Below are 26,769 nucleotides of genomic sequence, written 5' to 3' on the forward strand. Positions count from 1 at the left end.
TGAGGGACACACAGAGCGAGGGACACAAAGAGCGAGGGACACACAGAGCGAGGGACACACAGAGCGAGGGACACACAGAGCGAGGGACACACAGAGCGAGGGACACACAGAGCGAGGGACACACAGAGCGAGGGACACAGAGCGAGGGACACAGAGCGAGGGACACAGAGAGAGGGACACAGAGAGAGGGACACAGAGTGAGGGACACAGAGAGCGAGGTACACAGAGAGCGAGGGACACAGTGCGAGGGACACAGAGCGAGGGACACAGAGAGAGGGATACAGAGAGAGGGACACAGAGAGCGAGGGACACAGAGAGCGAGGGACACAGAGAGCGAGGGACACAGAGAGCGAGGGACACAGAGAGCGAGGGACACAGAGAGCGAGGGACACAGTGAGAGAGAGTGGGACAGAGAGAGAGAGAGGGACGCAGCAAGCGAGCTAGAGAGAGACGGACACAGAGGGCGAGGGACACGGAGAGGGAGAGGGACACGGAGAGCGAGGGACCTAGAGAGGGAGGGACACGGAGAGCGAGGGACACACAGAGCGAGGGACACGCAGAGCGAGGGACACGCAGAGCGAGGGACACGAAGAGCAAGGGACAAAAGGGAGCAAGGGACAAAAGGGAGCGAGTGACAAAAGGGAGCGAGGGACACAGTGAGAGCGAGGGACACAGCGAGAGCGAGGGACACAGCGAGAGCGAGGGACACAGCGAGAGCGAGGGACACAGCGAGGGCGAGGGACACAGCGAGGGCGAGGGGCACAGCGAGAGCGAGGGGCACAGCGAGAGCGAGGGACACAGCGAGAGCGAGGGACACAGCGAGAGCGAGGGACACAGCGAGAGAGAGAGGGACACAGCGAGAGAGGGAGGGACATAGCGAGAGAGAGAGGGACACAGCGAGAGAGAGGACACAGCGAGAGAGAGGGGGACACAGCGAGAGAGAGGGACACAGCGAGAGAGAGAGGGACACAGCGAGATGGAGAGGGACACAGCGAGAGAGAGAGGGACACAGCGAGAGAGAGAGGGACACAGCGAGAGAGAGAGGGACACAGCGAGAGAGAGAGGGACACAGCGAGAGAGACGGGGAGACAGCGAGAGAGAGAGGGACACAGCGAGAGAGAGAGGGACACAGCGAGAGAGAGAGGGACACAGCGAGAGAGAGAGGGACACAGCGAGAGAGAGAGGGTCACAGCGAGAGAGAGAGGGTCACAGCGCGAGAGAGAGGGACACAGCGAGAGAGAGAGGGTCACAGCGAGAGAGAGAGGGACACAGCGAGAGAGAGAGGGACACAGCGAGAGAAAGAGGAACACAGCGAGAGAGGGGCGCAGCGAGAGAGAGAGGGACGCAGCGAAAGATAGAGGGACACAGCGAGAGAGAGAGGGACACAGCGAGAGAGAGAGGGACACAGCGAGAGAGAGAGGGTCACAGCGCGAGAGAGAGGGACACAGCGAGAGAGAGAGGGACACAGCGAGAGAGAGAGGGTCACAGCGAGAGAGAGAGGGACACAGCGAGAGAGAGAGGGACACAGCGAGAGAGCGAGGGACACAGAGAGCGAGGGACACAGAGAGCGAGGGACACAGAGCGAGGGACGCACAGAGAGCGAGGGACGCACAGAGAGCCAGGGACGCAAAGAGAGCGAGGGACACAGCGAGCGAGGGCCAGAGAGACGAGGGACAGAGAGAGCGAGGGTCAGTGAGAGCGAGGGACAGTGAGAGCGAGGGACAGTGAGAGCGAGGGACAGAGAGAGCGAGGGACAGAGAGAGCGAGGGACACAGCGAGAGCGAGGGACACAGCGAGAGCGAGGGACAGAGAGAGCGAGGGACAGAGAGAGCGAGGGACACAGAGCGCGAGGGACAGAGAGAGCGAGGGACACACAGAGAGCGAGGGACACAGCGAGAGCGAGGGACACAGCGAGAGCGAGGGACACAGCGAGAGCGAGGGACACAGCGAGAGCGAGGGACACAGCGAGAGCGAGGGACACAGCGAGAGCGAGGGACACAGAGCGCGATGGACAGAGAGAGCGAGGGATGCACAGAGAGCGAGGGACACAGCGAGAGCGAGGGACACAGCGAGAGCGAGGGACACAGCGAGAGCGAGGGACACAGCGAGAGCGAGGGACACAGCGAGAGCGAGAGACACAGAGCGCAAGAGACAGAGAGAGCGAGGGACTCACAGAGAGCGAGGGACGCAAAGAGAGCGAGGTACGCACAGAGAGCGAGGGACGCACAGAGAGCGAGGGATGCACAGAGAGGGACACAGCATGAGAGAGAGGGACACAGCGAGAGAGAGAGGGACACAGCGAGAGGGAGAGGGACACAGCGAGAGAGAGAGGGACACAGCGAGAGAGAGAGGGACACAGCGAGAGAGAGGGACACAGCGAGAGAGAGGGACACAGCGAGAGAGCGAGTGACACAGCGAGAGAGAGGGACACAGCGAGAGAGAGAGAGGGACACAGAGAGAGAGAGAGGGTCACAGCGCGAGAGAGAGGGACACAGCGAGAGAGAGAGGGTCACCGCGAGAGAGAGAGAGGGACACAGCGAGAGAGCGAGGGATACAGCGAGAGAGAGAGGGACACAGCGAGAGAGGGGCACAGCGAGAGAGAGAGGGACGCAGCGAAAGATAGAGGGACGCAGCGAGAGAGAGAGGGACGCAGCGAGAGAGAGAGGGACGCAGCGAGAGAGCCAGAGAGCGAGGGACACATCGAGAGCGAGGGACACATCGAGAGCGAGGGACACATCGAGAGCGAGGGACACATCGAGAGCGAGGGACACGGAGATCGAGGGACACGGCGAGAGCGAGGGACACAGCGAGAGCGAGGAACACAGCGAGAGCGAGGGACACAGAGAGCGAGGGACACAGAGAGCGAGGGACGCACAGAGAGCGAGGGACGCACAGAGAGCGAGGGACGCAAAGAGAGCGAGGGACACAGCGAGCGAGGGACAGAGAGAGCGAGGGACAGAGAGAGCGAGGGACAGTGAGAGCGAGGGACAGTGAGAGCGAGGGACAGTGAGAGCGAGGGACAGAGAGAGCGAGGGACAGAGAGAGCGAGGGACACAGCGAGAGCGAGGGACTCAGTGAGCGAGGGACACAGAGCGCGAGGGACAGAGAGAGCGAGGGACGCACAGAGAGCGAGGGACACAGCGAGAACGAGGGACACAGCGAGAGCGAGGGACACAGCGAGAGCGAGGGACACAGCGAGAGCGAGGGACAAAGAGCACGAGGGACAGAGAGAGCGAGGGACGCACAGAGAGCGAGGGACACAGCGAGAGCGAGGGACACCGCGAGAGCGAGGGACACAGAGCGCAAGGGACAGAGAGAGCGAGGGACTCACAGAGAGCGAGGGACGCAAAGAGAGCGAGGTACGCACAGAGAGCGAGGGACGCACAGAGAGCGAGGGACGCAGCGAGAGAGAGAGGGACACAGCGAGAGAGAGAGGGACACAGCGAGAGAGGGGCGCAGCGAGAGAGAGGGACGCAGCGAAAGATAGAGGGACGCAGCGAGAGAGAGAGGAACGCAGCGAGAGAGAGAGGGACGCAGCGAGAGAGCAAGGGACACATCGAGAGCGAGGGACACATCGAGAGCGAGGGACACAGAGAGCGAGGGAGACAGAGAGCGAGGGACGCACAGAGAGCGAGGGACGCACAGAGAGCGAGGGACGCACAGAGAGCGAGGGACAGAGAGAGCGAGGGACAGAGAGAGCGAGGGACAGAGAGAGCGAGGGACAGAGAGAGCGAGGGACAGTGAGAGCGAGGGACAGTGAGAGCGAGGGACAGAGAGAGCGAGGGACAGAGAGAGCGAGGGACACAGCGAGAGCGAGGGACTCAGAGAGCGAGGGACTCAGAGAGCGAGGGACTCAGAGAGCGAGGGACTCAGAGAGCGAGGGACTCAGAGAGCGAGGGACTCAGAGAGCGAGGGACACAGAGCGCGAGGGACAGAGAGAGCGAGGGACGCACAGAGAGTGAGGGACACAGCGAGAGCGAGGGACACAGCGAGAGCGAGGGACACAGAGCGCGAGGGACAGAGAGAGTGAGGGACGCACAGAGAGCGAGGGACACAGCGAGAGCGAGGGACACAGCGAGAGCGAGGGACACAGAGCGCAAGGGACAGAGAGAGCGAGGGACTCACAGAGAGCGAGGGACGCAAAGGGAGCGAGGTACGCACAGAGAGCGAGGGACGCACAGAGAGCGAGGGACACAGCGAGAGAGCGAGGGACACAGCGAGAGAGCGAGGGACACAGCGAGAGAGAGAGAGGGACACAGCGAGAGAGAGAGGGTCACAGCGCGAGAGAGAGGGACACAGCGAGAGAGAGAGGGTCACAGCGAGAGAGAGAGGGACACAGCGAGAGAGAGGGACACCGAGAGAGAGAGGGACGCAGCGAGAGAGAGAGGGACACAGCGAGAGAGGGGCGCAGCGAGAGAGAGTGGGACGCAGCAAAAGATAGAGGGACGCAGCGAAAGAGCCAGAGAGCGAGGGACACATCGAGAGCGAGGGACACATCGAGAGCGAGGGACACATCGAGAGCGAGGGACACGGAGATCGAGGGACACGGCGAGAGCGAGGGACACAGCGAGAGCGAGGGACACAGCAAGAGCGAGGAACACAGCGAGAGCGAGCAACACAGCGAGAGCGAGCGACACAGAGAGCGAGGGACACAGAGAGCGAGGGACACAGAGAGCGAGGGACACAGAGAGCGGGGGACACAGAGAGCGAGGGACACAGAGAGCGAGGGACACAGAGCGAGGGACACAGCGAGAGCGAGGGACACATCGAGAGCGAGGGACACATCGAGTGCGAGGGACACACGGAGATCGAGGGACACGGCGAGAGCGAGGGACACAGCGAGAGCGAGGAACACAGCGAGAGCGAGGGACACAGAGAGCGAGGGACACAGAGAGCGAGGGACACAGAGAGCGAGGGACACAGAGAGCGAGGGACACAGCGAGAGCGAGGAACACAGCGAGAGCGAGGGACACAGAGAGCGAGGGACACAGAGAGCGAGGGACACAGAGAGCGAGGGACACAGAGAGCGAGGGACACAGAGAGCGAGGGACACAGAGCGAGGGACACAGAGCGAGGGACACAGAGCGAGGGACACAGCGAGAGCGAGGGACACAGCGAGAGCGAGGGACACAGCGAGAGCGAGGGACACAGAGATCGAGGGACACAGAAATCGAGGGACACAGAGAGTGAGGGACACAGAGAGCGAGGGACACAGCGAGAGCGAGGAACACAGCGAGAGCGAGGGACACAGAGAGCGCAAGGGACACAGAGAGCGAGGGACAGCGAGAGCGAGGGACACAGCGAGAGCGAGGGACACAGCGAGAGCGAGGGACACAGCGAGAGCGAGGGACACAGAGAGCGAGGGACACAGCGAGAGCGAGGGACACAGCGAGAACGAGGGACACAGAGAGAGCCAGGGACACAGAGAGAGCGAGGGACAAAGAGAGAGAGGGACACAGAGAGCGAGGGACAGAGAGAGCGAGGGACACAGCGAGAGCGAGGGACACAGCGAGAGCGAGGGACACAGCGAGAGCGAGGGACACACAGAGCGAGGGACACACAGAGCGAGGGACACACAGAGCGAGGGACACACAGAGCGAGGGACACACAGAGCGAGGGACACAGAGCGAAGGACACAGCGAGAGCGAGGGACACAGCGAGAGCAAGGGACACAGCGAGAGCGAGGGACACACAGAGCGAGGGACACAGAGCGAAGGACACAGCGAGAGCGAGGGACACAGCGAGAGAGAATGGGACACAGCGAGAGAGAGGGGAACACAGCGAGAGAGAGGGGGACACAGCGAGAGAGAGAGCGGGACACAGCGAGAGAGAGAGAGAGCGGGGCACAGCGAGAGAGAGGGGGACACAGCGAGAGAGAGCGGGACACCACGAGTGAGAGGGGGACACAGCAAGAGAGAGGGGGACACAGCGAGAGATAGGGGACACAGCGAGAGAGAGGGGGACACAGCGAGAGAGAGGGGGACACAGCGAGATAGAGGGGGACACAGCGAGAGAGAGGGGGACACAGCGAGAGAGAGGGGGACACAGCGCGAGAGAGGGACACAGCTCGAGAGTGAGGGACACAGCTCGAGAGTGACACAGCGCTAGAGAGAGGGACACAGCGCTAGAGAGAGGGACACAGCGCTAGAGAGAGGGACACAGCGCGAAGAGAGGGACACAGCGCGAGAGAGAGGGACACAGCGCTAGAGAGAGGGACACAGCGCTAGAGAGAGGGACACAGCGCGAGAAGAGGGACACAGCGCGAGAGAGAGGGACACAGCGCGAGAGAGAGGGACACAGCACGAGAGAGAGGGACACAGCACGAGAGAGAGGGACACAGCGCGAGAGAGAGGGACACAGCAAGAGAGACAGTGAGAGGGGGACACGGAGAGGGACCCAGAGAGAGTGACACAGATAGAAAGAGGTACGCAGTGAAAGAGAGGGATAGAGTGAGATAAAAGGACACAGAGAGAGACAGGGACACAGAGGGAGAGAGGGACTCAGTGAGCGAGGGACACAGAGCGCGAGGGACAGAGAGAGCGAGGGACGCACAGAGAGCGAGGGACACAGCGAGAACGAGGGACACAGCGAGAGCGAGGGACACAGCGAGAGCGAGGGACACAGCGAGAGCGAGGGACAAAGAGCACGAGGGACAGAGAGAGCGAGGGACGCACAGAGAGCGAGGGACACAGCGAGAGCGAGGGACACCGCGAGAGCGAGGGACACAGAGCGCAAGGGACAGAGAGAGCGAGGGACTCACAGAGAGCGAGGGACGCAAAGAGAGCGAGGGACGCACAGAGAGCGAGGGACGCACAGAGAGCGAGGGACGCACAGAGAGCGAGGGACGCAGCGAGAGAGAGAGGGACACAGCGAGAGAGAGAGGGACACAGCGAGAGAGGGGCGCAGCGAGAGAGAGAGGGACGCAGCAAAAGATAGAGGGACGCAGCGAGAGAGAGAGGGACGCAGCGAGAGAGAGAGGGACGCAGCGAGAGAGCAAGGGACACATCGAGAGCGAGGGACACATCGAGAGCGAGGGACACAGAGAGCGAGGGACACAGAGAGCGAGGGACACAGAGAGCGAGGGACGCACAGAGAGCGAGGGACGCACAGAGAGCGAGGGACAGAGAGAGCGAGGGACAGAGAGAGCGAGGGACAGAGAGAGCGAGGGACAGTGAGAGCGAGGGACAGTGAGAGCGAGGGACAGAGAGAGCGAGGGACAGAGAGAGCGAGGGACACAGCGAGAGCGAGGGACTCAGAGAGCGAGGGACTCAGAGAGCGAGGGACTCAGAGAGCGAGGGACACAGAGCGCGAGGGACAGAGAGAGCGAGGGACGCGCAGAGAGCGAGGGACACAGCGAGAGCGAGGGACACAGCGAGAGCGAGGGACACAGCGAGAGCGAGGGACACAGAGCGCGAGGGACAGAGAGAGTGAGGGACGCACAGAGAGCGAGGGACACAGCAAGAGCGAGGAACACAGCGAGAGCGAGCGACACAGCGAGAGCGAGCGACACAGCGAGAGCGAGGGACACAGAGAGCGGGGGACACAGAGAGCGAGGGACACAGAGCGAGGGACACAGCGAGAGCGAGGGACACAGCGAGAGCGAGGGACACATCGAGAGCGAGGGACACATCGAGTGCGAGGGACACACGGAGATCGAGGGACACGGCGAGAGCGAGGGACACAGCGAGAGCGAGGAACACAGCGAGAGCGAGGGACACAGAGAGCGAGGGACACAGAGAGCGAGGGACACAGCGAGAGCGAGGAACACAGCGAGAGCGAGGGACACAGAGAGCGAGGGACACAGAGAGCGAGGGACACAGAGAGCGAGGGACACAGAGAGCGAGGGACACAGAGCGAGGGACACAGAGCGAGGGACACAGAGCGAGGGACACAGCGAGAGCGAGGGACACAGCGAGAGCGAGGGACACAGCGAGAGCGAGGGACACAGCGAGAGCGAGGGACACAGAGATCGAGGGACACAGAGATCGAGGGACACAGAGAGTGAGAGACACAGAGAGCGAGGGACACAGCGAGAGCGAGGAACACAGCGAGAGCGAGGGACACAGAGAGCGCAAGGGACACAGAGAGCGAGGGACAGCGAGAGCGAGGGACACAGCGAGAGCGAGGGACACAGCGAGAGCGAGGGACACAGAGAGCGAGGGACACAGCGAGAGCGAGGGACACAGCGAGAACGAGGGACACAGAGAGAGCCAGGGACACAGAGAGAGCGAGGGACAAAGAGAGAGAGGGACACAGAGAGCGAGGGACAGAGAGAGCGAGGGACACAGCGAGAGCGAGGGACACAGCGAGAGCGAGGGACACAGCGAGAGCGAGGGACACACAGAGCGAGGGACACACAGAGCGAGGGACACACAGAGCGAGGGACACACAGAGCGAGGGACACACAGAGCGAGGGACACACAGAGCGAGGGACACACAGAGCGAGGGACACAGAGCGAAGGACACAGCGAGAGCGAGGGACACAGCGAGAGCAAGGGACACAGCGAGAGCGAGGGACACACAGAGCGAGGGACACAGAGCGAAGGACACAGCGAGAGCGAGGGACACAGCGAGAGAGAATGGGACACAGCGAGAGAGAGGGGAACACAGCGAGAGAGAGGGGGACACAGCGAGAGAGAGAGCGGGACACAGCGAGAGAGAGAGAGAGCGGGACACAGCGAGAGAGAGGGGGACACAGCGAGAGAGAGCGGGACACCACGAGTGAGAGGGGGACACAGCGAGAGAGAGGGGGACACAGCGAGAGAGAGGGGACACAGCGAGAGAGAGGGGGACACAGCGAGAGAGAGGGGGACACAGCGAGATAGAGGGGGACACAGCGAGAGAGAGGGGGACACAGCGAGAGAGAGGGGGACACAGCGAGAGAGAGGGGGACACAGCGCGAGAGAGGGGGACACAGCGCGAGAGAGAGGGACACAGCTCGAGAGTGAGGGACACAGCTCGAGAGTGACACAGCGCTAGAGAGAGGGACACAGCGCTAGAGAGAGGGACACAGCGCTAGAGAGAGGGACACAGCGCGAAGAGAGGGACACAGCGCGAGAGAGAGGGACACAGCGCAAGAGAGAGGGACACAGCGTAAGAGAGAGGGACACAGCGCTAGAGAGAGGGACACAGCGCTAGAGAGAGGGACACAGCGCGAGAAGAGGGACACAGCGCGAGAGAGAGGGACACAGCGCGAGAGAGAGGGACACAGCGCGAGAGAGAGGGACACAGCACGAGAGAGAGGGACACAGCACGAGAGAGAGGGACACAGCACGAGAGAGAGGGACACAGCGCGAGAGAGAGGGACACAGCGAGAGAGACAGTGAGAGGGGGACACGGAGAGGGACCCAGAGAGAGTGACACAGATAGAAAGAGGTACGCAGTGAAAGAGAGGGATAGAGTGAGATAAAAGGACACAGAGAGAGACAGGGACACAGAGGGAGAGAGGGACTCAGTGAGCGAGGGACACAGAGCGCGAGGGACAGAGAGAGCGAGGGACGCACAGAGAGCGAGGGACACAGCGAGAACGAGGGACACAGCGAGAGCGAGGGACACAGCGAGAGCGAGGGACACAGCGAGAGCGAGGGACACAGCGAGAGCGAGGGACAAAGAGCACGAGGGACAGAGAGAGCGAGGGACGCACAGAGAGCGAGGGACACAGCGAGAGCGAGGGACACCGCGAGAGCGAGGGACACAGAGCGCAAGGGACAGAGAGAGCGAGGGACTCACAGAGAGCGAGGGACGCAAAGAGAGCGAGGTACGCACAGAGAGCGAGGGACGCACAGAGAGCAAGGGACGCAGCGAGAGAGAGAGGGACACAGCGAGAGAGAGAGGGACACAGCGAGAGAGGGGCGCAGCGAGAGAGAGAGGGACGCAGCGAAAGATAGAGGGACGCAGCGAGAGAGAGAGGGACGCAGCGAGAGAGAGAGGGACGCAGCGAGAGAGCAAGGGACACATCGAGAGCGAGGGACACATCGAGAGCGAGGGACACAGAGAGCGAGGGACACAGAGAGCGAGGGACGCACAGAGAGCGAGGGACGCACAGAGAGCGAGGGACAGAGAGAGCGAGGGACAGAGAGAGCGAGGGACAGAGAGAGCGAGGGACAGTGAGAGCGAGGGACAGTGAGAGCGAGGGACAGAGAGAGCGAGGGACAGAGAGAGCGAGGGACACAGCGAGAGCGAGGGACTCAGAGAGCGAGGGACTCAGAGAGCGAGGGACTCAGAGAGCGAGGGACTCAGAGAGCGAGGGACACAGAGCGCGAGGGACAGAGAGAGCGAGGGACGCACAGAGAGCAAGGGACACAGCGAGAGCGAGGGACACAGCGAGAGCGAGGGACACAGAGCGCGAGGGACAGAGAGAGTGAGGGACGCACAGAGAGCGAGGGACACAGCGAGAGCGAGGGACACAGCGAGAGCGAGGGACACAGCGAGAGCGAGGGACACAGAGCGCAAGGGACAGAGAGAGCGAGGGACTCACAGAGAGCGAGGGACGCAAAGGGAGCGAGGTACGCACAGAGAGCGAGGGACGCACAGAGAGCGAGGGACACAGCGAGAGAGCGAGGGACACAGCGAGAGAGCGAGGGACACAGCGAGAGAGAGAGAGGGACACAGCGAGAGAGAGAGGGTCACAGCGCGAGAGAGAGGGACACAGCGAGAGAGAGAGGGTCACAGCGAGAGAGAGAGGGACACAGCGAGAGAGAGGGACACCGAGAGAGAGAGGGACGCAGCGAGAGAGAGAGGGACACAGCGAGAGAGGGGCGCAGCGAGAGAGAGTGGGACGCAGCAAAAGATAGAGGGACGCAGCGAAAGAGCCAGAGAGCGAGGGACACATCGAGAGCGAGGGACACATCGAGAGCGAGGGACACATCGAGAGCGAGGGACACGGAGATCGAGGGACACGGCGAGAGCGAGGGACACAGCGAGAGCGAGGGACACAGCGAGAGCGAGGAACACAGCGAGAGCGAGCAACACAGCGAGAGCGAGCGACACAGAGAGCGAGGGACACAGAGAGCGAGGGACACAGAGAGCGAGGGACACAGAGAGCGGGGGACACAGAGAGCGAGGGACACAGAGCGAGGGACACAGCGAGAGCGAGGGACACATCGAGAGCGAGGGACACATCGAGTGCGAGGGACACACGGAGATCGAGGGACACGGCGAGAGCGAGGGACACAGCGAGAGCGAGGAACACAGCGAGAGCGAGGGACACAGAGAGCGAGGGACACAGAGAGCGAGGGACACAGAGAGCGAGGGACACAGAGAGCGAGGGACACAGAGAGCGAGGGACACAGAGAGCGAGGGACACAGAGCGAGGGACACAGAGCGAGGGACACAGAGCGAGAGACACAGAGAGCGAGGGACACAGCGAGAGCGAGGAACACAGCGAGAGCGAGGGACACAGAGAGCGCAAGGGACACAGAGAGCGAGGGACAGCGAGAGCGAGGGACACAGCGAGAGCGAGGGACACAGCGAGAGCGAGGGACACAGCGAGAGCGAGGGACACAGAGAGCGAGGGACACAGAGAGCGAGGGACACAGCGAGAGCGAGGGACACAGAGAGAGCCAGGGACACAGAGAGAGCGAGGGACAAAGAGAGAGAGGGACACAGAGAGCGAGGGACAGAGAGAGCGAGGGACACAGCGAGAGCGAGGGACACAGCGAGAGCGAGGGACACACAGAGCGAGGGACACACAGAGCGAGGGACACACAGAGCGAGGGACACACAGAGCGAGGGACACACAGAGCGAGGGACACACAGAGCGAGGGACACAGAGCGAAGGACACAGCGAGAGCGAGGGACACAGCGAGAGCAAGGGACACAGCGAGAGCGAGGGACACAGCGAGAGCGAGGGACACACAGAGCGAGGGACACAGAGCGAAGGACACAGCGAGAGCGAGGGACACAGCGAGAGAGAATGGGACACAGCGAGAGAGAGGGGAACACAGCGAGAGAGAGGGGGACACAGCGAGAGAGAGAGCGGGACACAGCGAGAGAGAGAGAGAGCGGGACACAGCGAGAGAGAGGGGGACACAGCGAGAGAGAGCGGGACACCACGAGTGAGAGGGGGACACAGCGAGAGAGAGGGGGACACAGCGAGAGATAGGGGACACAGCGAGAGAGAGGGGGACACAGCGAGAGAGAGGGGGACACAGCGAGATAGAGGGGGACACAGCGAGAGAGAGGGGGACACAGCGAGAGAGAGGGGGACACAGCGCGAGAGAGAGGGACACAGCTCGAGAGTGAGGGACACAGCTCGAGAGTGACACAGCGCTAGAGAGAGGGACACAGCGCTAGAGAGAGGGACACAGCGCTAGAGAGAGGGACACAGCGCTAGAGAGAGGGACACAGCGCGAAGAGAGGGACACAGCGCGAGAGAGAGGGACACAGCGCAAGAGAGAGGGACACAGCGTAAGAGAGAGGGACACAGCGCTAGAGAGAGGGACACAGCGCTAGAGAGAGGGACACAGCGCGAGAAGAGGGACACAGCGCGAGAGAGAGGGACACAGCGCTAGAGAGAGGGACACAGCGCTAGAGAGAGGGACACAGCGCTAGAGAGAGGGACACAGCACGAGAGAGAGGGACACAGCACGAGAGAGAGGGACACAGCGCGAGAGAGAGGGACACAGCGCAAGAGAGAGGGACACAGCGTAAGAGAGAGGGACACAGCGCTAGAGAGAGGGACACAGCGCTAGAGAGAGGGACACAGCGCGAGAAGAGGGACACAGCGCGAGAGAGAGGGACACAGCGCTAGAGAGAGGGACACAGCGCTAGAGAGAGGGACACAGCGCTAGAGAGAGGGACACAGCACGAGAGAGAGGGACACAGCACGAGAGAGAGGGACACAGCGCGAGAGAGAGGGACACAGCGAGAGAGACAGTGAGAGGGGGACACGGAGAGGGACCCAGAGAGAGTGACACAGATAGAAAGAGGTAGGCAGTGAAAGAGAGGGATAGAGTGAGATAAAAGGACACAGAGAGAGACAGGGACACAGAGGGAGAGAGGGATACAGAGAGGGACAGAGAGAGGCGGGCACACAGAGAGAGTGACGGACACACACAGAGAAAGAGGTACACAGCGGGTCAGGATGTGAGGGTTAGGGGACATGAGGGTGTGATGGTGTGAGGGTGCCAGGACGTGAGGCAGTCAAGACATTGGGGTTATCAAACTGACCGTTTTCATTGAATCCAAATTGTTTCATTATAAATTCTAATCTCAGGAATTGACTTCAGAGGATTTCAGTGAAAAATCCCATTGAACCTCCTTGTCTAATAAAATGATGTTGTTGCCGGTGACCGTGTATTGATTCAGGAATAAACTTTACATCTCACAGTGAGGAAAAAATCAAATTGAATCCAAATTTATAGAGCAGCTCATTGAAGAAATCTGTCTGTGAACAACATGTAAAATATGAAGTGAAACTTTGCAATGAGCTTTGTTTATGTGGCCAGGAATCTTCTCGTAAAATGGAGGCAGAAATGAAGTTGTGTTTAACTCACATTCTGTGATTTCTTGCTGGTTTTTACTCATTCTATGGAAAGCCTTCCTAAGGCGACAGACGAATGGTTATTCCAAACAGGTCAGAAACTCAGAGGGAAACATTTGTCAAACAAAGACAGAAATAATGACAGGACATTGCTGAATCTCTTGTTGACTGCTGAATTAACATAACCATAGACAGGACAAGTGTCTTCCTTAGCAGACACAGGAACCACACCGAGGGGGACATTCCTGACAGAAAGTCGGGGGTGGGGTCGGCACACAGGTCACTGAGGAGATCTCAGTCCAAATTGTTTCCAATCATTTCCCAAACGTTTGACGTTTGTTGCTCTTCCAAAATTTAAGATACTTTGCTGTCTCTATTCTGTGAATCCAGCTGTGAAATATCTTCACTTCAATGTCTTTTCCCCAACACTATCCCCATGTCCCTTTATGTCAATGGGATTTAGAAATCAGTCAATCTCTGCTTTAAACTTGGTCAATATCTTTCCATCTTTGAGAGTGGAGAAATCACCAGGAATGTGGGATTTGATCTCCAGGGTTAGGTTGGAGAAACAGGGCTCGTTCAGGCCCTATTGAACCAATCTCTCCTCCTAGGACAGTCCGGCAATCTCACTATCAGCCAATTGACCCTCCGCTGCACTCCCTCTCTGGCAACTATATCCTTTCTATGTTAGGGAGACCGAAACTGTACACAGTACTCCAGGTGTGGTCTCACCAAGGCCTTGTGTAACTGCAGTAAGACATCTCCACTTCTGAACTCAAATCCCTCTTGCAATGAAGGCCAACATGTCATTGGTCTTCTTAACTGCTTGTTGCACCTCCTTCTCCACTTTCAGTGACTGGTGTACAAGCTCGCTATTTAAAACACAAACAAAAGTTGTGGAGGTGGAAATATTACTGGGACCACATGAGGCAATTTCTGGGGTGTCGGAAGTACCGGGACTAATAGATGGGGACGGGGCCGATGTGGTGGCCTTTGCCACATTGATCGCCCGGAGGCTAATTTTATTGGAAGGGAAGTCAGAAGATCCGCCAAAAATATCGACATGGTTGAGGGATATTGCGGAATTCCTTAAACTTGAGAAAGTAAAGTTAGCCCTTTGTGGCTCAGATGGGGGTTTCTGGACGAGATGGAAGCTGTTCTTGTCTCTATTTGCAGATCTGTTTGTTACCAGTGGGCAAGGGGAGGGAAGAGAGGAAAGGTTTAATGGAAATAAAGGAATAAATCTCAAATGAGGAGAATAGTATTTTGTTTGTGTTGTGACTGACTGAATGTTTGTATGTTGTTATGTCCGTCCTCATCGGAATGAAAATATTTTCAAAAAACACAGCAACAGTGACCACACTTTTTAAAAAGTAGCTCTCTGACTGCAGAATGGGTTTGAAGGTCACGAGTTAAAAGTCTTAAACTTAAACGTGGGAATGAGGGAGTTAATTCATCCTTTCCACAGGGGACGTGGGGGAATTTTCCACCATGATCACATTTCTGGGGCGGGATTCTCCGATATTGGCGCGATGTCCGCCGACCGGCGCCAAAAACGGCGCGAATCAGTCCAGCATCGCGCTGCCCCAAAGGTGCGGAAGTCTCCGCATCGTGAGGGGCCGAGCCCACATCTTGAGGGGCTAGGCCCGCGCCGGACTGATTTCTACCCCGCCAGCTGGCGGGAAAGGCCTTTGGTGCCCCGCCAGCTGGCGTGGAAATGACTTTGCCGGGCGGCGCATGCGCGGGAATGTCAGCGGCCGCTCACGGCATCCCCGCGCATGCGCAGTGGAGGGGGTCTCTTCCGCCTCCGCCATGGTGGAGACCATCCGGATCGGTGGGCCCCGATCGCGGGCCAGGCCACCGTGGGGGCACCCTGCGGGGCCAGATCGCCCCGCGCCCCCCCCCCCCAGGACCCCGGAGCCTGCCTGCGCCGCCGTGTCCCGCCGTCCCAAAGGTGGTTCAATCCACGCCGGCTGGCATGGGTTGACAGCAGCGGGACTTCGGCCCATCGCGGACCGGAGAATCGCCGGACAAGTGTCTTCCTTAGCAGACACAGGAACCACACCGAGGGGGACATTCCTGACAGAACGTCGGGGGTGGGGTCTGCACACAGGTCACTGAGGAGTTCTCAGTCCAAACTGTTTCCAATCATTTCCAATACTATTTTAAATTAGGATTCAATCCTATCGGAGGGGAGTGAGTGAGTGAGGTATGGCAGATGCAGTATAACGTGGATAAATGTGAGGTTATCCACTTGGGTAGAAAAAAATAACAAAGTCCCTGTCTAATAATTAATTTAATCCAATTTTTTCAGGCCTGCTCAGCGAACAACACTGGTGTGGGGAAGGCCAAGGTTTGGCTGAAGTCACATTCTGTGTGTGTGGGTCTGAGCAGCAAGGAGATCAGTATCTCTTGTCAGTCATTTACATGTCAATAGAGAGCTGTCCTCTGAGACACACATTCCACACATGGCAGAGACTAGGGGTGGAGTCTGCTCACAGCTCACTGAGGATATATCTGTGTCTGAGGGACTTCAGTTCACAAACCAAAAACCCACTACACTGAAAACATTACCCCTCTGCTTCAGTGTGTGTGTGTGTGTCGCTGGGTGTGTCAATCTGTCTGTTTTGAGCTGTGCATTTTGGGTGTTGACATGTTACTGATTGACTCGAGATTGGAAATGTTGGACTCCTGTTGTGCTGTTTTGTATGTATTATTAAAATGTCCCTGTTATTACCTTTATAATCAATTTTATCTCCTTTTTTTCTCCAGAGGCATTTTTATTTGGAAAACTGGAAGGAGGTTAGGAATCCAGTGAGGAGGACGAGGGAGTGTGAATTCTTCCCGAGGGAGCGCTGGCTGAGGCCTGTTCCGCAGGCTTCACCCGGGTTATTACCCTGACTGAGGTTTAATTTTAATATTGGAGGGATCAAAGAGAGGGAGGGAGGGAGACATAAATATGTATAAGAGGGATAGAGAGACAGCGAGAAATACAAGAGAAGGGGATTTTCACAGTAACTTAATTGCAGTATTAATGTAAGCCTAATTGTGACAATAAAAAGATTTTGAGTATTAATTGTCTCTCAATCGTTTTTAACCTCTGGTTGAAAGCTGTGACTTATTTGTATTTGGATGTTGCTGAGGGGTTGTAAAACTGAAAAGGGCACCCTGGGCTCTCGCTGTATTAAATAGTTTCAATCTTTTCCTGTGGTTCAGTAAATTTTCTCCCCCTTTTCCCCAGGAATTTGAATTTTGAAGACTGCAATGCGACAGGAATCTTTGGACAAGGGATGTTCTCCAGAGGACAAGTGGATGGGCTGAGGCCGACTCCACAGGCCGCACTCATGTGAGTTGTCTCTTTATTGCCGCCCCGGCCTTGCACTTAGACACAAACACATTAAACCTTTGGTGGGCGGCAAAGAGTAAAATACAAATCTGGAATATGAAGCTGTCTAATTTTGTTCCAAAATAACAGGGGTTATATTAATTCTGAGCGTCCCAGGGGTGGGGGTGGGGGTGGGGGGTGCGGTGGGGGGGGGGGACATTTCACTGTTTCAGCCACTCTGCAATCTGGTAGAGAGAGAGAGAGAGAGAAATCTCAGATCAGAAACTCTGAACTCAATTTTGAACGTGGTCATCATTTGTTGGGCTCTCCCTGTGCCCAGGTTGCCTGCAGAATTCACAAAATTAACGATAGTGGGGTCACTTTTAAAATGAATCCATTGACTGTAAAGTAATGTCGATTGCCTGGAATTGAAGTCCCTTAACTTGAAGCGGGTATAATTCTGGAATGAAGCCTGTGTTTTTGGCCAACTATCAGGGTGAAATTAAATTCGCAGGAGGTCATTTGAATTCAGTTTCCTGTGGTTGTGAATGTTGGATTCCTGTGTGTGACCCTGTCTCTCTCTCTTTCTCCTTGCCAACTATTAGAATGATAGAGAGAGAGAGAGAGAAGTACAGAAAGAGTGTGGGGCTTGGGGGGGTAATGGAGATTAGAGAGAGGGAGAGGAGAAAGACAGAGGGTGGAGGGAGAGGGAGGTCGTGAAAAAGAGAGGCTTTCTCTCCCTTTCTGTCTTCTTTCCATACTTGCCTCTCTCTCTCTCTGTCTCCCCAGCTTTCTGCCGCTATCTGTCCATTTCTCTCCAGCTTTTTAGTGTCTCTTTAAACCGTTAATCTCAGAAAACCACCCCACAAACTGCAACGGGGAGTCTCATCACATCTTTCTGGGGAGACCCTGAATAGGGAAATAAATAGAAATAAATGCTGGGAAGGTGATGAGGGATAACGAGGGAGACAGAAATATGAATGAGAGGGATAGAGACCGAATGAGATAGCGAGAGAGAGAGAAAGAGAAACACAAGGGAAGCGGGAACTGTCTCTCAATCTTTTTTATTCTGTGGTTTATAACTGAGATTATTGTAGGTGGATGTTGCTGAGAGTGTGTGTAACTGAGAGGGGGAATCTTGGCCTCTTGCTGTGCGACAAGTTTAAACATTTTCCTGCGTTTTAGTTAATTTCCTCCCTCTTTTCCCCAGGAATTTGAACTTTGAAGACTGCTATGCGACCAGGAATCTTTGGACAAAGGCTATTCTCCAGAGGACAAGTGGATGGACTGAGGCCTACTCCACAGGCTGCGCTCACGTGAGTTGTCTCTTTATTGCTGCCCCGGCCTTGCACTTAGACACAAACACATTAAACCTTTGGTGGGTGACAAAGAGTAAAATACAAATCTGGAATATGAAGCTGTCTAATTTTGTTCCAAAATAACAGGGGTTATATTAATTCTGAGCATCCCGGGTATGTGTGGTGGGGGGGGGGGATTTCACTGTCTCAGCCACTCTCTGCAACCTGGTAGCAAATGTGAACGACACTCAACACTGCCGACTGCACCTTCTGGGATCTTTCTGTGCGCCAATGGATTTCATTTTAAAAAGGTTTTTCTTCGTTTTCAGAGGCTGTTTTACTCTTTCAGAAACTGAAGGGACTTCTCCAGGGATGTTCCAATCCACACATGACACGGCAGTGGGGGTGGGGTTGTTAGGTGCAGTGGGGAATGGGGCTCCCAGCAGGAGTGAGGGGGGAGGGGTGGGGGGAGGAAGGACAGTGTCCCATCTGGTTACGTCCAGATTGCTGCTGCTGTGGGATCTTGCTGTTCACTCACAGGCCTGTGGCCTTTGCCCGCGCAGCAACAATGACCACAACTCTTAAAATAAAATAGCTCTCTCCCAGTGTTTGCGTGGGTTTCGTCCCCACAACCCAAAGATGTGCAGGCTAGGTGGATTGGCCACGTGAAATTGTCCCTTAATTGGAAAAAATGAATTAGGTACTGTAAATTTATAAAAATAAATAAATAAATAAAGAGTACCTACTTCTTTAAACAAACAATGAAATAGCTCACGGACTGCAAAGTGGGTTCGAAGGTCTCGAATTTTAAAGTCTTAAACTTGAGGGATTGGGAACGAGGGAGTTAATGAACCCTTTCTGCATGCACTGACGGGATATTCAGCCATGATCTCATCGCTGCTGAGAGAGAAAGAGGGAGATGTGAGAGAGAGAGGTTGGAGGGAGAGGGAGACAGTGAAAAAGAGAGGCTTTCTCTCCCTTTCTGCCTTTCCATTCTTGCCTCTCTCTCTGTCTCTGTCTTTCCCAGTGTTCTGCCACTATCTGTCCATCTCTCCAGCTTTTTAGTGTCTCTTTAAACCTTTCATCAATGAAACCTTCCCACAAACTGCAATGGGAGTCTCATCACTTCTTTCTGGGGAGACCCTGATTTGGGAAATAAGCAGAAATAAATGCTGGGAGGGTGATTGTAAAAAGTCTCCTGACGGACCCGGCAGCTGGTTTCCCAGTTTAAAGAGGGAAGTGTAACTCTTTCTGGGGATAGTGGATGTGTTTCCAGACTCCGAATACCCGTGGTGTTCAGGGGTGGGGGTATTTGGGGGGTAGGGGATGGAAGATAGAATATAGCAGGCAAGGGAAGGAATATGTCCCCCCCCATCACCTCCTGCCTGGCCCACCCTGCCAGGATCACATTGCTGGTTGTGGGATCCTGCTGTGCGTCAGTGGCCTGCAGCCTTTCCTGAACTGTCAACTTAGTGACCACGCACAATTTAAAATTAAACTGGCTCACTGAGTGTGAAGCAGTCGGGAGGGGGTGAGGGAGTGGGTCTGAAATGAATAGGCCGCAGCCTGGGTACAGGTTTGTCCTCAATGGTGGTGTTTGTGTTTTAGACAGGGCGGTGGGATAGGAAGGATTTCTGAGGGGGGTTTGGGGTTAAATGTCCCTGCCTCAGTCACTCCAGCTTTCTATCTCTCCCTCTCTCTCTCTCCCACTTTGCAGCCATTTCTTTCTACATTTCATCTTGTACTAAATGTAATAGAGAACCCCAATGTGATTTGTCGAGAGATTAGAGAGAGTGGAGGGAGAGAGAGAGTGAAAAAGAGAGGGGGGAAGAGAGAAAGAGAGAGAGAGTGGAGGGAGAGAGATATAGTGAAAAGGGGAGGGGGACAGAGAAAGACAGGGTTGAGGGAGAGAGATTGAAAAAGAGGGGGAGAGATAGAAAGACAGAGAGGGCGGTGGGAAAGAGTGTGAAAACGGGAGTGGGAGAGAGAAAGACAGAGAGAGGGCGGTGGGAGAGAGTGAGTGAAAAAGGGAGGGAGTGAGAGAAAACGGGGAAACGGGGGAGAGATGTGGGGTGGGGTGAGGGGGTGATCAGGCACAGGGTCTGGGGGTGGGGGTTCTGCTGTGCACAGTCACGGCCCAGTTACAGTATCTTTTAGAAGTGCGATTTTACACAATCCTGAGACAGTCGATGTGTAAATGCCCTGAGACAGCCCTGTCCTGTCCTGAGACAGTCGATTTGAAAATGTCCTGAGACAGCCCTGTCCTGTCCTGAGACAGTCGATTTGAAAATGTCCTGAGACAACCCTGTCCTGTCCTGAGACGGTCGATTTGAAAATGCCCTGAGACAGCCCTGTCCTGTCCTGAGACAGTCGATTTGAAAATGTCCCGAGACAGCCCTGTCCTGTCCTGAGACAGTCGATTTGAAAATGTCCTGAGACAGCCCTGTCCTGTCCTGAGACAGTCGATTTGAAAATGTCCTGAGACAGCCCTGTCCTGTCCTGAGACAGTCGATTTGAAAATGTCCTGAGACAGCCCTGTCCTGTCCTGAGACAGTCGATTTGAAAATGTCCCGAGACAGCCCTGTCCTGTTCTGAGACAGTCGATTTGAAAATGTCCTGAGACAGCCCTGTCCTGTCCTGAGACAGTCGATTTGAAAATGTCCCGAGACAGCCCTGTCCTGTCCTGAGACAGTCGATTTGAAAATGTCCCGAGACAGCCCTGTCCTGTTCTGAGACAGTCGATTTGAAAATGTCCCGAGACAGCCCTGTCCTGTTCTGAGACAGTCGATTTGAAAATGTCCCGAGACAGCCCTGTCCTGTCCTGAGACAGTCGATTTGAAAATGTCCTGAGACAGCCCTGTCCTGTCCTGAGACAGTCGATTTGAAAATGTCCTGAGACAGCCCTGTCCTGTCCTGAGACAGTCGATTTGAAAATGTCCTGAGACAGCCCTGTCCTGTCCTGAGACAGTCGATTTGACAATGTCCCGAGACAGCCCTGTCCTGTTCTGAGACAGTCGATTTGAAAATGTCCTGAGACAGCCCTGTCCTGTCCTGAGACAGTCGATTTGAAAATGTCCCGAGACAGCCCTGTCCTGTCCTGAGACAGTCGATTTGAAAATGTCCCGAGACAGCCCTGTCCTGTTCTGAGACAGTCGATTTGAAAATGTCCCGAGACAGCCCTGTCCTGTCCTGAGACAGTCGTTTTGAAAATGCCCTGAGACAGCCCTGTCCTGTCCTGAGACAGTCGATTTGAAAATGTCCTGAGACAGCCCTGTCCTGTCCTGAGACAGTCGATTTGAAAATGTCCTGAGACAACCCTGTCCTGTCCTGAGACGGTCGATTTGAAAATGCCCTGAGACAGCCCTGTCCTGTCCTGAGACGAGTCGATTTGAAAATGTCCCGAGACAGCCCTGTCCTGTCCTGAGACAGTCGATTTGAAAATGTCCTGAGACAGCCCTGTCCTGTTCTGAGACAGTTGATTTGAAAATGTCCCGAGACAGCCCTGTCTTGTTCTGAGACAGTCGATTTGAAAATGTCCTGAGACAGCCCTGTCCTGTCCTGAGACAGTCGATTTGAAAATGTCCCGAGACAGCCCTGTCCTGTCCTGAGACAGTCGATTTGAAAATGCCCTGAGACAGCCCTGTCCTGTCCTGAGACAGTCGATTTGAAAATGTCCCGAGACAGCCCTGTCCTGTCCTGAGACAGTCGTTTTGAAAATGCCCAGAGACAGCCCTGTCCTGTCCTGAGACAGTCGATTTGAATATGTCCCGAGACAGCCCTGTCCTGTCCTGAGACAGTCGATTTGAATATGTCCCGAGACAACCCTGTCCTGTTCTGAGACAGTCGATTTGAAAATGTCCCGAGACAGCCCTGTCCTGTTCTGAGACGAGTCGATTTGAAAATGTCCCGAGACAGCCCTGTCCTGTCCTGAGACAGTCGATTTGAAAATGTCCTGAGACAGCCCTGTCCTGTTCTGAGACAGTTGATTTGAAAATGTCCCGAGACAGCCCTGTCCTGTTCTGAGACAGTCGATTTGAAAATGTCCTGAGACAGCCCTGTCCTGTCCTGAGACAGTCGATTTGAAAATGTCCCGAGACAGCCCTGTCCTGTCCTGAGACAGTCGATTTGAAAATGCCCTGAGACAGCCCTGTCCTGTCCTGAGACAGTCGATTTGAAAATGTCCCGAGACAGCCCTGTCCTGTCCTGAGACAGTCGATTTGAAAATGCCCTGAGACAGCCCTGTCCTGTCCTGAGACAGTCGATTTGAATATGTCCCGAGACAGCCCTGTCCTGTCCTGAGACAGTCGATTTGAATATGTCCCGAGACAGCCCTGTCCTGTTCTGAGACAGTCGATTTGAAAATGTCCTGAGACCGCCCTGTCCTGTCCTGAGACAGTCGATTTGAATATGTCCCGAGACAGCCCTGTCCTGTCCTGAGACAGTCGATTTGAATATGTCCCGAGACAGCCCTGTCCTGTTCTGAGACAGTCGATTTGAAAATGTCCCGAGACAGCCCTGTCCTGTCCTGAGATGAGTCGATTTGAAAATGTCCTGAGACAGCCCTGTCCTGTTCTGAGACGAGTCGATTTGAAAATGTCCTGAGACAGCCCTGTCCTGTCCTGAGACAGTCGATTTGAATATGTCCCGAGACAGCCCTGTCCTGTTCTGAGACGAGTCGATTTGAAAATGCCTCCAGAGGGAAAGAAGCCCTGAGAGAGAAAGAGAGGGTGTGTGGGAGAAATTGCCTGTCTCACTCTTCCCCACCGCATCCCCCTCCCCTCACCGAGCCTCTCTCTCCAGCTATTTCCCTCTATATTTCCTCTTCCAATAAAATGATAAAAACACCGATGTGATTTGCCGTTATTTGAATGGGGAGGCTGGTGGGGGTGGGGAATGTGTGTGTGTGTGGGTGGGGGTGTGTGGAGGGGGGCGGTTGAGTGGGAGCTTGTTAAGAAAGATGCAGGATATGGACTGGGCTCCTGTCTCCATCATATTTATTTTTTGTGGGATCCTGCTGTGCACACTGCAACATGTAAACATGAACGCATCGACTTTCATAATGTTGCCGAGGTGCTGGAACTGAATTTGTAAATGTGAGGCTGTGTAAGGGATTGTTTCTGATCCCAGAATATCTCCTGTACTGAAGAAGGACAGATTAGTAAAGTGTTGGTGATGGGGAGGGGGGGGGGGTGATGTGGGGAGAGAGGAGGGGGGGTTAATTCAGCTTACTGAGTTCTCCAAAGTTTCCAGGCTTCCCCCCACTCACCTCCCCCCCCCCCCCCCTTCCCCCCTGGCCCCACTGTCAGTTTTAAAGAGGGGCTTCTATTTAATCAGACAATTTCCCAATCGCACAGTGCCCGTGTTGTACTGTGATTAATGTCACGGTTCCTTGTGAAAGCCCAGGGGACCGTTTGAATCGACTTTTACTGAGTTTCTGCTTGTCACATTCTCAGTCTCTCTCAGTCTCCATCGTTCTCCCAGAATGAGATAAATTGTTAAAGAGAGAGAGAGAGAGAGAGAAAAAGGGGAGAGCGAGGGAAACAGGACTAGACGGCAGAATAGAGGTGGAGTTTGGTGGGTGGGCCGAGGGAGGTGTGTGGCGGGGGGTTAGAGAGACAGTATCTGGGGGTCTCCAGTGTGAAGTCAGTGCCCAGCTCCCAGTCCCAGGCATGGGGGTGGGGGTGGGGGGGGGGGGGGGGGGGGGGGGGGGGCTCTGTCACACCCTGTGGGGATTCCCTGATTTGGGAATAGAAATAAATTCTGGGGGGGCGATTTTAAAAAGTCTCCTAAAGGAATTGGCGGCTGATTCCCCAGTGTAAAGAGGGCAGTGACGTGATGACTTTGCATTTGTCCCTGTGTCTGTCGCTCTGTGTCTGCGTCATTTTCTCGTTCTGTCGATACCTCTCTGACTGCCTAACTCTGTCTCTCTCTTTACCTCTCTCTCTCCCTCTGTCTCTGTGCCAGTTTCTCATTCTGTCTCTCGCTGACTGCCTGACTCTCTGTCTCTCTCCCTCTGCCTCTATCTTCTGTCTGTCTGTCTCTCTCTCCCCCTGTCGGTCTGTCTCTACCTCTCTCTGACTGCCTGACTCTGTCTGTCTCTCTCTCTCTCTGCCTCTATCTTCTGTCTGTCTCTCTCTCTCCCCGTCGGTCTGTCTCTACCTCTCTCTGACTGCCTGGCTCTTTCTGTCTCTCTCTCTCTGCCTCCATCTTCTGTCTCTGTCTGTCTCTCTCTCCCCGTCGGTCTGTCTCTACCTCTCTCTGACTGCCTGACTCTGTCTCTCTCTCTCTGCCTCTATCTTCTGCCTCTGTCTGTCTCTCTCTCCCTGTCGGTCTGTCTCCACCTCTCTTTGACTACCTGTCTCTCTCTTTACTTCTCTCTCACTCCCTCTGTCTCTGCCTGCCTGTCTGTGTGTCGTTGTGTCACTCTCTTTCTCTTTCTGTCTGTCTCATGGTTTAAAGTGCTCAACACAGCTGACATTGCAATAAATCCAGGTTCGAGTTAAATGCACAGGAAATATTTGGATTTGAGTTTTAGTGATGTACTGACTGTCATGATATTCAAACACACATCATGATGGACACACTAACAGGCAAATCAGAGTACACAACACCACAACCAATCACAGACAAGAACACCAACCACATAAAAAGCACGAGCACGACACCTGGAGGTCAGTAGGTCTGGGGAGAAGGAAACAAGAAAGAGCTGTTGAAACACCACAAGCAGGGAGCCCCCCACGTGCAGAGTGCAAAGACCAAGTTGTAAATAGTGAGTTTAAATAAAGAAGCGTTGTACCATATGCAACTGTGTTGGCTCATCTGTGTGTCAGAACACCCAACACCACATGGTACAGGAGTGGATCGATACCTGCCTACCAACCTGCCATTCTGGACATGGACCACACCGGCAAACCGCAGCCGATGCAAGTCACGGGGAACCTAGGCACCAACTGGAAGCTCTACAGGCAGCGATTTGACCTGTACATCCGTGCCACCGAAAAACAGAATGCCTCGGATGATTCGAAGATTGCAATGCTCCTCTTCTACGCAGGCCCCCACCCAAACGATGTCTTTAATTCACTGGTGTTCGAAGAAGGCGAAAACCAGGCCAAATATGACACGGTCATCCTCAAACTGGACCAGCACTTTCAAACTGAAGTAAACGAAACTTTCGAAAGATACATCTTTCAGCAACGCCTGCAAGGTAAGGAGGAGCTTTTTCAACCCTTTTTGACGCACCTCCGGATTCTGGCGCAGTCCTGCGGTTACGGCACCACTACAGAGTCCATGATCAGGGACCAGATTGTTTTTGGCGTTGCCTCTAGTGGCCTACGCCAGCAGCTTCTTAAAATAAAGAGCCTCACCTTAGCGTCTGCTGTGGAAGCCTGTGTCCTCCATGAAAATGCTACCTGCCGTTTTGCCCGATTTCAGGCGTCCGAGTTGGCACGGAGGGGGTCCCCAGCCGTCGAATCGGCAAGCCAGGCCGCCCACGACGTTGAACGCATCCAGGCCGTCGATTTCTTCCCGCCCCACGGCCCGGACGACAGCGGCCGCTTCCCGCGCTTTTCGCGGTCTCCCGCGCAGGTGCGCGCCAAAAATAACGGCCACAACGAGGGACGCACTGCGCAGGCGCGCCCACCGCAAGATCGCACTGCGCATGCGCAGTGGCGCAACGAACGTCGTGACGTCATGACGTGCAGCAATTGTGGAGGTCTACACTTAAAAGGGCAATGTCCTGCAAAATACCGACAGTGCAACAGATGTGCCATGATAGGCCACTACGCAGCCCGCTGTCGTGCGGCTCAACCCATGGATCCGGCGCATCCTCGACAACCTCGCACACGAGTCAGGACCGTCCAGCCCACGCATCAAGACTTCCAGTTAAGTGATGCAGATGACCAGGATGACTTCCGAGTTGCCGTCATTGATGTCAACAAGGTCAATGCCATCAATCCAGACGATGAGTGGTGTGCCACCCTGACGGTCAACCGATCGCGCGTCGCCTTCCGTCTGGACACCGGCGCATCCGCCAACCTGATTGCTTACTCTGCAGTCCAGGCCATGAAGGTCAAACCACCCATCACACCATCCCGGCTTAAGATGGTTGACTATAACGGGAACGTTATCCCGTCCGTAGGATCTTGCCAGCTACAGGTGACTCACAAGAGGTACACGGCCACACTCCCCTTCGAAGTTGTGGGCTCATCAAAGGACTCATTACTGGGCGCACAAGCGTGTAAGGTCCTTCACCTGGTACAGCGCATCATGTCTCTCTCTCCAGATGAGATATCCGACTTCCCGGATGCTGAGTTCCACGCGAATCTCCATTCCCTCCTCGCTCACAACCAGGAGGTTTTTGAAGGCATGGGGACATTGCCACACACGTACAAGATTCGACTCAGACCGGAAGCCATCCCTGTCGTTCACGCACCTCGCAGGGTTCCTGCGCCTCTCAAAGACCGCCTCAAGGCACAACTGCAGATTCTTCAGGACCAAGGGGTCCTATCCAAGGTCACGGAGCCCACGCCATGGGTCAGCTCCATGGTCTGTGTAAAGAAGCCCTCTGGCGAGCTCCGTATATGTATAGATCCAAAAGATCTGAACAACAACATCATGCGGGAACACTATCCCATCCCGAAACGAGAAGACCTCACCAGCGAGAT

Source organism: Scyliorhinus torazame, chromosome 4, assembly GCF_047496885.1.
Source record: "Scyliorhinus torazame isolate Kashiwa2021f chromosome 4, sScyTor2.1, whole genome shotgun sequence".
NCBI lineage: Eukaryota > Metazoa > Chordata > Chondrichthyes > Carcharhiniformes > Scyliorhinidae > Scyliorhinus > Scyliorhinus torazame.